This window comes from Solea solea, chromosome 18 (assembly GCF_958295425.1).
Source record: "Solea solea chromosome 18, fSolSol10.1, whole genome shotgun sequence".
Lineage (NCBI taxonomy): Eukaryota > Metazoa > Chordata > Actinopteri > Pleuronectiformes > Soleidae > Solea > Solea solea.
In genome coordinates this window covers 18422191-18434019 of record NC_081151.1, presented here as the reverse complement: position 1 = coordinate 18434019, position 11829 = coordinate 18422191, and positions in this window count along the sequence as shown.

Genomic DNA, 11829 nt, shown 5'->3' with positions numbered 1-11829 from the left:
ATTACAGAATCACGTTTTGTTTTTGTTTTGTTGTTTTTTTTGTTTTCTGATAGAGTGCAGGAGTGTAGGAGTTATAAAGAAAAAATGTATTTTTTTGGAACTATTTTCACTGAATAAGAATGAAGATATTCTCCATTCTGAGCAATATATTATAAGAATTAACATATTCCAGACATATTTGAGGTGTTCTTCCACACCTCATTCATTTGCACTATAATTATATACTGTATATAAATGTGATGAATTATTATTATAAATTAAAAAGTCCTCTTAAGTCAGCAACATAATACATCATGCACAGAATTTAATTTTCTATTATAGATTTGATTTTTTAAGATTACAGATCATGAACTGATTTGTATCTGTGTATTTTACACTGAGTGTTTTGACTTTGGCCTCTAGGGGGACACAAGAGTCATGTACTTCCTCCAATTAGAGCAGATTCCACTACAGAGTGTTTTCTTTTGAAAACCTTCTCTTTATTCTAGATGTTCTATTATCAAAGACTGTACAATACTATACTTTACTGTTTTAAAGTAAAGTAAGGATGCTTTCTGTGGATCCGATATGTATGTACTTTACATACATATTTTAAAGTCGTTTTTATACATGTTATTATCTTCATTTTATGGGTCAAATCGTTTTTTTTGCGGCTCCAGATTCATTCCCTTTTGGTGGAGCAGGGACAGAAGTGGCTCTTTTCATACTAAAATGTCCTAGATACACAAGTCAGGGATTTTGTAAGAGCGTTTCACAGGTCACAGGTCACACACCATGGCAAGATTGGGAACAGGGGGGTAGTTATACTGCATCAGCAAAGTCTTGTCCTGGCAAAGATCTCACGGCGGGCTGAGGTTTCAAGATGTGCTGTTCAAGCTCTTTTGAAGAAGCACAAAGAAACAGGGAACACTGTGGTCGTCCAAGGAAACTCAGTGTGGCAGCTGAAAGGCACATTGTGCTTACTTCCCCTTTTTTTGGGGTTAGAGCGGACCATGTCCAGGTCCAGCAGTGGCGTCAGCTCACAAGTTGTAGTTGCCTTTGCCCATTTCTCCAGAATAACTCTCAATATCTGGCAGTTATTTGCAGTGTACTGCATGTTAAAATAGTGTATTAACAATTTAAAATGAAGAAAACGCTGTGTTAAATTTGATATTTGAACAAAAACAGGGCAAAAAATGAAAAATATGCATAGGTTGTTTTTCCAACTCTGACAAAAACGCTGATTCGTGGGCTTGTCGTGATAATTAATTAATGAACTAATTATCGTAATAACCACATATTGACTTTGACTTTCAGAATCCTAACCCATTTTGTGCAAACGGTGTTAAAGGGTTAATGTTGCCCTTGGTGCTGGGAAACACAAGCAGTTAACTCATCCATCATGCAATAGCATCAGGGAGGTGCTCGATTGGCCCCCAATTTAATCTGCAGCAGGACATCGACCCCCAGACACGGTCCCGCACAGATCCCTGATCTTAACAGCGTCCAGAGTGTCTGGGATCACATGGAGAGACAGAGGGATTTAAGTCAGATTACACCCACAGAAGATCTGTGGTTAGTTCTCTTAGATCAGAGGGCCTCATGTGCACCCCTCCCAGTCGATGCCCTGTGGCCCTACACAGGGCTGCAACGACTATTCTATTATTAATCGATAACTAAATGAATTGGCAACTAATTTGATAAACAATTTGATAAAGTTTTCTGATCTTTCAGCGTCTTAAATGTGAATATTTCCTGGTTTCTGTTGCCCCTCCATAACATAGAAATCATGAAAAGTGAATCAATTTGGTTTGTGGACAAAACGAGACATTTGAGAAACACTGACCCGGATTTTCTGACATTCTGCGAACTGAATTAATGAATCAATTTATCGAGAAAGTCATTGGATGAATCAATTATTTAAAAATACTCTTTAGTTGCGGCCCTGGTTAAGTGACATTGTGTTAAATTCAACATTTAATTATACATAACCTCGTCTAGAGGTGTAGTTATGGTTGTTAATGTTCGATTGTTTTTTTTAATTCTATTTCATTTCTGTCTGTTTTTGTGATTTCTAGATTAATTTTGCACCATCATTCTGTTCTATATACAGTATATATATATATATATATATATATATATATATATATATATATATATGAACACCTTTACTTTGAAGTGGATTTTAACATCATTAAAACATAATTTCTTGACCTGACTAGAGACATTTTCTGCCTTCAATGTTTGAAACAACCTACCGGCCAAGTCTCTTTCTTTAGATTTTGCTATTTGATAAACTATTAGTGTTTGTATTTGTGGAATCCTTCTTAATTTACAGCATTTTTTATATCTATATTCCAGTATAAATATAAAAAATATAAACTGCGCTAATGAAAACCAGTATTGACATTAGAGCAGTGTCGGCACAGACATCTGAAAGGGCACTAAGTGTTGCTTTTCTCATGAATGAATCATGTCCAATTCAGATTGACATTCTTTTGACACTAAAACTACAGTATAGCGTACACACTGTGGGGATTTAAACTTAAACTGTAATCCCAGCTGGTTTAAAGGCGGAGCAAGTCGGACATTTAAACACAGCCTTCAAGATTGGACATGAGATAAAATCCTGATGCTCATGATTGACACGACTGAACTAAAAATGAACTTGTTTCTTGGATTAAAGAGACTCCGTGACACTCCCCTTCCCCTCAGATATTTGCAGTTATGATGAACTCAGCTATGAACCCTTTTCACATTATATTAAATATCAGCGGCCTCATGACTCTAGTCTCAGCAGCGTCCCACCCTCCGTCTGCAGTGTCAGTGTTCATTGTGATCTGACCAGATTTCCTCGCACTGGCACCTCCATGAAAAACATCATTTACTGCGTGGAGGAGTCCCCGGCGCTCCAGCAGCCACGGCAACATGGCATTTCCCAACTGCTTTCTGGGAACCGAGATTAGGAGTGATTTGTTTTAACAATTGCCAGGTTTCCCAGAGCAGAACTGAATCCAAAAAAAAAAACCCCAGTTTGTAAAGTCGGCCAGATACAATCTAACCATACAGCGTGCTGATTATAGAAACAGTATGATCTGCTCAAAATGGCACGGGTTAGCGATGATATGATACGGTATATGTATGAACGGGCATGTTGGCAAGCAACTGCTGAAGCGAGGCTGCAATTATCTATGACAACACGAATGATTTAAGTGTGACGCACTTTGGATTGTGAATACACGTTCACATCACTGACATCATTCAGTCCAACAATCAGACTTAGTGCATATGGATATTATTACTGTATGTATTGTCATCTCTGGGGTTTTTTTCTTTCTTCTTTTCCACTACTTTTACTTGATGTTGCATTTGGCAAAAATAGATTATACGGTCTAGAACTAAACTAAACTCAATCCAGGCCATTCTTTTGCTGTTGATTGTTGATGCTCAGTCATGAATAATATGCACAGCAGGCAGTGTGTGAGTGAGTAAATTTGTAGTGTTACTGTTCACCGTTGTGTGTCTTAATTCTGTATATTATAATAATGATAATAAACTTTATTTGTAAAGTACCTTCCGTACAAGGATTGCAGGAAATTAAACGTTTAAAACGAAAAGGGATCGAATAAAACTGTAAAACACAACACAGGGTGGAATAAAATAGGAAAAGGCTAGAGCCCTGTTTTAACTTTAAAATAAACGGTCACACTTTGTATTAAGGCACACATAGTCCCCATTAACTAGGTGCTTACTAACATGCATATAAATAGCATACTAGCCCTTAATTAGTCATTATTAAGCACGTATTAACACCTTATTCTAAATAGCCTTATTCTACCTCTATTACGACATGAATTCAGATTTTTCTAATACAGGGCTAGTATGCTACTTATATGCATGTTAGTAAGCACCTAGTTAATGGGGACTATGTTTACTTTAATATAAAGTGTTTCCAAATGAACTAAAAGTGCAAATAAAACACAGCACAGGGTGGAGCTAGTTGAAGGCGAGAGTAAAAACAGAATAACTAGTGAGCTGGCGTCCATGATATCTCAGGATTTCCAAAGGTTTCTTGTAAACAGAATATAATATACATATAATATATATGTTTCGAAGGATGTTTTACATGTTTTCTTGTTTTTTTTGGCTGATTCTCAGACTTAAATCTACAGTTGATGGTGCAGAGTAACAGATGTTTCGGATTCTGTTATCCAATACAGGTCTTTATGGTTAACTAAAGATGTATGCGTTCTTTTATTAAGCTCATGCACACAAACTAACTAACTAACTAACGGCACAAGATTGACCAAATCAAGCACCGAATTGCATATTAAATTGTCCTCTGTGAGCCATGGGAAAGAAGACTCCTTGTTAAACGAGGTCCTTCGCTTCTCAAGAGATTCCCTCTTGGCTTGCATCTATCGCGGCATCTCGGATAGCATCTGCTTCGGATTGGACAATGAGTGTAGTATTTTTTTCGCTCGTATCTGCCTGCATCTGTGGAACTGCAAAGTGCTCCCGTCTCTTCCCCTGCTCCACTTTCCGGGGCTTCCTTCTCATTTCCACGCAGCAGGAAATACATATGCGGCTCTCGGGGGTCATTTGTGCCCTCCAGAATATTTTAGAACAAGTGGGTGGAATATGCCCACTCTCATTCTCCGACACAGACACAGTGACGATCAATTCCACTCAGAAATTCACTTTCAGTTTGACAATGAACACAGTAGCCGTTTACATCTCAGGCTGTTAAAACTCAGCATGCACTGCCATGTTATATTTAATTTTCGCTAATTTCCCAGGCTGTAGCGTCTGATGTGCGCCAGCTGTTCAACATCTGCAACATCTGGGTTTCCTGCCCAGAGTAAAAAAGGTCTGTCAATTCATGAGCACATTTCCCATGCTTTGCGGAGCTCGGCCTGATCCCGTTGCTTAAATTCTCTGTGCTCCCTTGTAATCTGATCCCGGGGCCCAACGTGAATGAACACCGTCCATCCAGAGTGCCACAATGTTTGGCACCCAATAGTTACGAGGCAAGCCGGGCACCCAATCCCCCCCCCGTGCTGCCGCAAATCCCTTGTCACGGTGGACAGAAGATGAACAGCAGTGTGTGCAGGCTCCCCCGAGTTAAGTTGGCATTTCCTTCAATGACTCCTTCACAGAGAGAGGGGGGAGGGGGGCAACCAGTGAAATCGCTGGTATCATATAAGTCCTACTTGACAGAGACCATTTGTCAGAGTTTATCTCTCATTTTGGACGCTCGTAGAGAGCTGGACCAGAGGTTTGGGAGTAAGGCTTTGGAGAAAGGAGTGGGTGGTCCCTCGGGACGGCGAGCCCCTTTCCCCCCCTCTAACCTCGCCCCCGGCAGAGCCATAAAGCTGCTGGGTATCTCCGTGGTATAAGTGGACAGAGTCACGACAGAATCTCTGGTCGCAGTGTGGGAATATGTTCTCTCAGGAAGAGGCAGGAATAATAATAAGATGACCAGGGAGGGCGGGGGGGGGGAATCACTTGTAACTGCACCATCAAAGGCGACAGATGTGGGGACTGCTCTTTCCCCCTTCAGCCTGCTTGGACATGGGAGCCCCCTTTGGGTTGAGTTCTTGCGTTGAATTCCGGATAATGGCCCCTTCAGTTTTCCAAAACCTTCCCGCATACACACGTCTGCGTGTTATGACAGTTTCCCATAAATCACCCGCATCCACACTGTGTCATTAATCTCTCCATCTGCAGCGTGCTGGCTGCACAGGTGCCTGTGGGCTGGGGTTTCTTTACAGCCAGGTGTAGCGGAGTGCAAACGCGGAGGCTCCCGGTTAGACGGTGGAACATTAGAGCCGAGTGGCGATTGTCTCCTTCCAAAATATGTCAAAAATGATAGATGGGTCCGATACTATAAGTGCTCGCTTTTGTACGTTGGAAGAATACACGAGCAGGTGGAAAGAAGAGGCCGTGATTCGTCTCTGATCATGGGCACAGGGGCAGCTGATGATTAGTAAACCCCTTTTATGTCAATCCATGTTGACATCAGGGGACATATTATTGATTAATCCGCACCACTGAGTGTATTGTCAATGGCATCTGTCTGGAAATGCTGTCTCACAAAGCTCTAATCCATGACTCGCTGCGTTAGCCAGTCACTCGATGACTCAGCACATTTGAATTATGCAAGAATCCAAACTGTCACTGACGTCCTGGTTAAACCAAACATCACAGTGCATGTGTGAGCTCCTTTTTCATGGCACAGTAAGACGGGGAAATGTGTTGTGCATTGAAGTTTACCTTCATATTTTGCGTAAATTACCCATTAGAAAGAATCTTTAGGTAACACGTGTTATAAACAGGCAAATATCTGAAGTGGGATTTGCACTTTGGTGCTTGCGGCAGACTTTACTCACGGGCCGTGCATAGAAATCAGGATAGTTTTCTGCTTTCAAATCCCGAAAATCTCGCAATGAAACCTCAAGATTCCAAGTTCCTCCGTCTAATCTTCCCTAAATGGGACCAAATATTTAAAACGTGCACCGTGCTCTATTGCAGAAGACCTAGAGCTAGCGACAGAGACATTAACTGGTCAGGAAAATCATTGCGGACATTGTAAATCAAACATTACGCGAGGGTCATTTTCCCATAGACGTCCATTCAAATGGACTTCTTTTTGCAACCAGTTGCCAGAGTTGCTCCCTGGTGGCTATTAAATATGTTTTTACTTCTGGTTTGGAGAATAAAAAAAAAAAATATGAATTTGCCAAATTACAACTGATGAGGAAGCTGTAATTCTGTGGCAGAACACATGCATTCCACTATTTCTCCTGCTGATATGAAGCACACAATCATTTCTGACCGCTCTGTGTGTATGTGAATGTGTGTGAGGGAGACAGGGCGTGTGTGTGTGTCTGCTATTAAGCCACCACTAGCCTCCTTTTAATCCCAGGTCATTCAGGTCTGCTTAAACAGTGAGCCGCAGAATGTAAACACAACCTTATTAACAATGCCAGAGACTCAGTAACCTTCAGCCGTGACTCAGGCTTCAGTTTCATATGTGCTGGCTTGAGCTTTGCATATTTGTATTATGTAATACATCCACCCGACTCCAAACATTTATCCTTTTTATCCTTCAGATTCTTCTTTTCTTTTCTTTTTTTTCGCTTGCTCATGTGACATCAATCGGGCAACAGGCTCAGCTGCAGAGCGGCATCACAGAAGAGATGGAGATACAGTGTCTTGGTCAGAGAATTGACCTTGCAACTTTTAATAGTTTGGGCTTGATCTTTCTAACCACAGAGGCTGCCCTGCCCTGAAAAAAAACCCTTATCTCAGATGATGGCACGGCAACATAGACATTTAACAGGCATCCCTATATCTCGTCCCACGGCTTTTCTGCCTCGGGATAGTCAGTCGGTCTCATCTCCAGTGGGAGCTCCTGTTCCTCCTCATGCTGATGTGTTTACAGACCACAACCAAACACCCGGTGACTGGCCCAAAGTTCGTCAGTGTCTGTTTACGCTGCGAGCCAGAGTATGCACGTCATCGCTGAGCCGAGGGAGCCAAGGGGTTGGACCCTATGGGAGTCGGAGCAGGACTCAAGGGAGGTGCAGGTGCATGAGTCAGAGCGGGGGGGGCGATGGCGAATGTCCCAGCTGCAGCGTCACGATGAGAAGCGATCGTTTCTCCGTGATTCTTCTTCTTCTTGCCAATCAGTTCATGCTGAGCGCTGCAAAAAAAAAAGCAAAACAACAACAATAAAGCTGCAGTCCGCCTAGACAAGCTAGCCCACAGTGCTTGTCTATCTTAAGTGGGAAACACCGCAGCATGACGTTTTTTGTCAAATTGCCTTGTTTGTGTTATTCCATGAGAAAGTTGGGAGCTCTTGGAACGGCTCCATGTGCTCACAGCTCCGTACCTAAAGGCAGTGCCTCGCGTCATGTGATCGAGCCAGGGGACGGCCACCCTTCCCATGGTGCTCATGTTCCTCCCCTAGTCCCCAGGGGGGGGGATGGAGGGCCAGGTTTGCCTCAACTAGGGATGGACGCAGACGCGGAGTCGGTGCGACAGCACAAGCGCAAAGACAGAAAAAGGGAGCCATCTGTTTCTCATCTCGATGGGAAAATTCCCCTGATTCTGGAGATTAGGACGGAGTCCCCCAGACAGAGCACTCTGGCTCCTCCGAGGCTCACCATTTGTAAGCAGGCTCCCTCAGGCCGCGTTGGCTCTAGTCCAGAGTAGCCAAATTGATAGAGTGAACCTCGGTTTGCATTGCTGTGACACTCTGGTGCATAGGAAAACATAGAAACGACAATTGGTCGGACTGAATTTCTCCTATTATGAGTCAATACACCACTGATGTAGCTGATGATGGGCCTCACCACCCTGCAGCCATTCCTCTACGGTTACTATGATACCAGGGCTTGGTGCTCTGTTTATTTTCTCCTGATTAGCACTGCACATTTTCACTTGTTCACGGTTCAGGGTGTGGGGGTGTGTCACTTCGTGGTCTGTGTTCATTCAACACCAGCTCCTTCCACTGTTCAAAGCTTATCACAACACCTCCAAACCCCCCCCCCCCAACTCTGACAGAACCTTCTGATCTTTGTTGATCTTACAGCCGGGACTGTCAAACAACAGCTTTCCATCATTTCCCGAGGCCAATTGCCCCGGATGTAAAAAAGCCACTGGAAACGTGGTTTATGTGTAGTCTGAAAGCAATCACGCCTGTAATCACACGTGATATTTCTGGGATGTCACAGTCCTACAAACAGGACGGGCGTCCTGTTCTTCATCACAGATGAGTATTGGAAAGACCTCACAGTTGGTTTCCAAGTGTCTCGGCTCTGATCCGTTCAGCTAAGCACAGCGGATTACTGAGATCTCTGCAAATGTAATAAGGAAACCGAAAGGTTGTGGAGCCGTGAAGGACTAAGAGATCAACGTCATCCGCAGTAGTGAGGTTTCGTTTGCGTATATATTTTAATAGTTCCTTCAAAAGTTTGTCTTACCAGTTTGAGAGGTATGTATCATACTCCCACACCAGGGATTGAACCCCAACCTTCCACTTGGCAGACAATCTCGCTTTGGGTCAGACCATTTATCCACTAAACTCGGTTAATACGATGCATGTTCATTCTGCGGACCAAGTGTCACCGTCTGTGTGTTTTACCCAACTCTGGTGGTCCTCATTTATCTGTCCCCTCTGGGCAGAGCGCCATCTGGGATTGGTTGTCTCCACCATCTCCCTGGCAGCGAGACCAGCAGCAGACACTTAATCGCAGGAGTAAAACAACAAATATACACGTTGTCCTTTAGTGGGTCTCCTGTTCTAGCAAGTGCACAGTAGCCATGAAGCATTTAGCTCTGTCGTCTTCTTCTTCTTTTATAAACCAGAGTGAATGTACTGATGATAATAAATGGCGCTCCAGCCAAATTCCCATCAGTCTTATTTATTATTTCAAGTTATTAACTTTCCCTGGCTCTTTGACCTCCACTAACCCTCTCCCTGCTCGACTCCCATTTCCTTGTTTCCTTGTTTCCTTGTTCTACAAGCTATAGCTATTTGAGTGAATGTATTTCTCTTTTACACAAATAAATCTCAGTGCACAATTTGGCTCGGCTGCTGTGCTGAGCACAGATGAACTTCACCTAACTCTTGCTCAGGCCATGGCCTACTTTTGTAATGTTTTCTTTTAGGGTCATTTCACTACAAACCCTTTAAAATGACGTCAATTAAGTTAAAGTACCTGTTATTAAAGTACTTTCTCTAATTTAATTAAAAAAAGAGATTGTACTGGGTAATCGTTTTTTGTTTGTGTGTGCGAATCTACCCATGCAAGAAAACAAATGAGCATATTTTCTATAATATCCATCCATGGCAGCATCATTAACAAGCAACCATTGCATAGCTACTGTCAGTTTGTTCACGTTGGTGATTGTTGCTAATGTGTGTACTTTTCCCAGAGGAAATCTTTTAAAAATCCTCCACACAGTCCTTGATGGGGGGATAAACTTTTTTTTCAAGATTTTAAAAGAAATAAACCGCGGCGTTCAAGTGCAGTCCAGTAAATCTTGCTGCCTAATTCATATTTACTTAACTGTCTCCAACGTCTCGGAATAAATCTAATCTCACTGCCAATCAATCTCAGTGTAACAGTGTACTATTAAAAGGAAAACTCCATGAACCGCAGCCTCTTTTATCTCATTTAATAACATGTCAGAGAGCTGAAAAAGGTCTTGTTGGTTCGCGGGCGACGTGTGTTTACATAGTATTCAGAGTACACCTGCTGGCTTTAACATTATATTTACATTAAACATCATTCTGGGGGTTATTATTTAAAAGGAATGTTTAAACATCTAATGTATCCGTATGTATCACCACCAACAGTGTCAACCTATGAACTTGTGAGTGTGCTCCACATATGGGACCTCTTAATGGAGTCGAGAGCATGAAGTTTAGAGTGCGACCACAGGCCTGAGTTACAACCTGCTCGGTGACTGCTGGACCACTTCCGCGCCGTTTGCGCCACTCGTTCTTCATTTGTAAAGTTAACGGCTTTTATAACCGGCGGTGACACGAGACGCAGTAACTCACCCTCAGCGCCCGTTTCTCCCTTTGCTTTGTTACCAACTGCAGGACCTCGTCCTCACAGCTTGGGAAGGTAATGAAATTTTATCTTAGACAAACAGTCCACTTCCTGTCTGCTGCTGCTGCTGCTGTTATTGTGTGAAATGTCAATTTAATAATAATAAAAAACACATTTAAATATGAATATAATATATTGAATATGATTGAAACTATTAAAGGAAGTGTATTGCTATAACTTAGTATAGCCTGCAGTTAGCTTAGCCTTAACATCTGGAAACTCAACACTTTCGTTGTTGGTATTTGAACAAAACACATTCTGTAATTCCAAAACTTGACGGACAATTTTATTCAAAACCTTTTGTCTAAAATAGCTCCAGCACATTAACCACAAATTGCAAATTGGAGATTATTTTACTTTTACTAGTTGTCTAGCTGTCATGCTAAGCTATGCTAACCAGTTCCACGCACAAAATGTATGTAAAGCTGTGAAATCATTGTTCTTGACTCATGTGCTTTAAAATCAGACCCGTGAAAAGAACAAAATTAAAGAAGCATGGCATGGAACAAAAAGAAACAATCAGTTTGTTTACATACGTTAAAAGTACGATTCTAGTCGGACTAAGACAATAAGATAACAATTTGGTTTTCTCAGTGTGATGTAAGAACGTTAGTTCGACTAAAATCGAGCCAGCCATAGTCGGACTAACATACCTGGATATTGTGATTCATAGTCATATGAATCATTCATAGCCATCATGCCGTTAGCTGCTTGTTGTTCTGTGATGTAAAGGTCAACAGGAAAGTGATTCAATACGCACTAGCTTATGGCGCGATACAGCGCCACCTACGGAGGCAGAGGCAAACATACGCGGCCAATAAATTATCCCTCCATTATCTTTTCGATGGATATCGCTCGATTGTCTGTCTTAGTCAGACTACGGCCTTAGCGGTTTTTGCTCTGAGGATGTGGACGTATAATTTGCATCTGATCAAGTAAATGTTAGGCCCTAAAAAGGTGGCTAGTAGCTAGCAGTGTTGTCTGCACTTGTGCTAAATCAATTCATCTTAACACTATGTCGTTGAAAACAAATTGAATGCTCTCCAGAATTACTTGAACCATATTTTCTTGGGACACGAACAATTAAAAGGTTCAAAACGCCATCTGCCTCTGGTGACCAAGACGCAGCTGCATCTATTTGGAGGTGTCTACAGTGACTAATTCATGATACTTCCCGGGCTAAAATAACCTCCAATTGTCTGTCACCGCGTCGACTGGCTTC